Genomic DNA, 2,500 nt, shown 5'->3' on the forward strand with positions numbered 1-2,500 from the left:
TATCTATCTATCTATCTATCTATCTATCTATCAAAGGCCTTCCAATTTTATTCCAGTCCAGATAGCTGGCTACCACTCAGAGAGCTAGCTGACTAGCTATAACAGGCCTTTAAATCCAGCCTCTTTCGCTTATGGCCACACCACCTTCGGAATGCCTGATCTCGTCTGATCTCAGAAACCAAGCAGGGTTGGGCTCAGTCAGTACCTAGATGGGAGACTGCCTGGGAATACTGAGTGGGAATACTGAGTGGGAATACTGCCTGGGAATACTGCCTGGGAATACTGAGTGGGAATACTGAGTGGGAATACTGAGTGGGAATACTTTCATTTTTTGGTTTCAGCCCCAAACGTTTAGCGTCTGTCTGTCTGTCTGTCTGTCTGTCTGTCTGTCTGTCTGTCTGTCTGTCTGTCTGTCTGTCTGTCTGTCTGTCTGTCTGTCTGTCTGTCTGTCTGTCTATCTATCTATCTATCTATCTATCTATCTATCTATCTATCTATCTATCTATCTATCTATCTATCTATCTATCTATCTATCTATCTATCTATCTATCTATCTATCTATCTATCTATCTATCTATCTATCTATCTATCTATCTATCTATCTATCTATCTATCTATCTATCTATCTATCTATCTATCTATCTATCTATCTATCTATCTATCTATCTATCTATCTATCTATCTATCTATCTATCTATCTATCTATCTATCTATCTATCTATCTATCTATCTATCTATCTATCTATCTATCTATCTATCTATCTATCTATCTATCTATCTATCTATCTATCTATCTATCTATCTATCTATCTATCTATCTATCTATCTATCTATCTATCTATCTATCTATCTATCTATCTATCTATCTATCTATCTATCAATCAAAGGCCTTCCAATTTTATTCCAGTCCAGATAGCTGGCTACCACTCAGAGAGCTAGCTGACTAGCTATAACAGGCCTTTAAATCCAGCCTCTTTCGCTTATGGCCACACCACCTTCGGAATGCCTGATCTCGTCTGATCTCAGAAACCAAGCAGGGTTGGGCTCAGTCAGTACCTAGATGGGAGACTGCCTGGGAATACTGAGTGGGAATACTGAGTGGGAATACTGAGTGGGAATACTGAGTGGGAATACTGAGTGGGAATACTTTCATTTTTTGGTTTCAGCCCCAAACGTTTAGCGTCTGTCTGTCTGTCTGTCTGTCTGTCTGTCTGTCTGTCTGTCTGTCTATCTATCTATCTATCTATCTATCTATCTATCTATCTATCTATCTATCTATCTATCTATCTATCTATCTATCTATCTATCTATCAATCTATCTATCAAAGGCCTTCCAATTTTATTCCAGTCCAGATAGCTGGCTACCACTCAGAGAACTAGCTGACTAGCTATAACAGGCCTTTAAATCCAGCCTCTTTCGCTTATGGCCACACCACCTTCGGAATGCCTGATCTCGTCTGATCTCAGAAGCCAAGCAGGGTTGGGCTCAGGCAGTACCTAGATGGGAGACTGCGTGGGAATACTGAGTGCTGTAAGCTTTTCATTTTTTGGTTTCAGCCCCATTCATGAAGTGTCATTTAGCTGTTAGCCAGCATAATAAACTATCTATCTATCTATCTATCTATCTATCTATCTATCTATCTATCTATCTATCTATCTATCTATCTATCTATCTATCTATCTATCTATCTATCTATCTATCTATCTATCTATCTATCTATCTATCTATCTATCTATCTATCTATCTATCTATCTATCTATCTATCTATCTATCTATCTATCTATCTATCTATCTATCTATCTATCTATCTATCTATCTATCTATCTATCTATCTATCTATCTATCTATCTATCTATCTATCTATCTATCTATCTATCTATCTATCTATCTATCTATCTATCTATCTATCTATCTATCTATCTATCTATCTATCTATCTATCTATCTATCTATCTATCTATCTATCTATCTATCTATCTATCTATCTATCTATCTATCTATCTATCTATCTATCTATCTATCTATCTATCTATCTATCTATCTATCTATCTATCTATCTATCTATCTATCTATCTATCTATCTATCTATCTATCTATCTATCTATCTATCTATCTATCTATCTATCTATCTATCTATCTATCTATCTATCTATCTATCTATCTATCTATCTATCTATCTATCTATCTATCTATCTATCTATCTATCTATCTATCTATCTATCTATCTATCTATCTATCTATCTATCTATCTATCTATCTATCTATCTATCTATCTATCTATCTATCTATCTATCTATCTATCTATCTATCTATCTATCTATCTATCTATCTATCAAAGGCCTTCCAATTTTATTCCAGTCCAGATAGCTGGCTACCACTCAGAGAGCTAGCTGACTAGCTATAACAGGCCTTTCAATCCAGCCTCTTTCGCTTATGGCCACACCACCTTCGGAATGCCTGATCTCGTCTGATCTCAGAAACCAAGCAGGGTTGGGCTCAG

At 36.3% G+C, this 2,500-nt stretch overlaps 1 pseudogene; it reads left to right on the forward strand.

Moving 5' to 3' along the window:
- Positions 1-1,419: 1,419 nt before the first annotated feature.
- On the forward strand, positions 1,420-1,538 carry LOC134305781 (5S ribosomal RNA; annotated as a pseudogene).
- Positions 1,539-2,500: the final 962 nt, after the last annotated feature.

Source organism: Trichomycterus rosablanca, unplaced genomic scaffold (assembly GCF_030014385.1).
Source record: "Trichomycterus rosablanca isolate fTriRos1 unplaced genomic scaffold, fTriRos1.hap1 scaffold_146, whole genome shotgun sequence".
Lineage (NCBI taxonomy): Eukaryota > Metazoa > Chordata > Actinopteri > Siluriformes > Trichomycteridae > Trichomycterus > Trichomycterus rosablanca.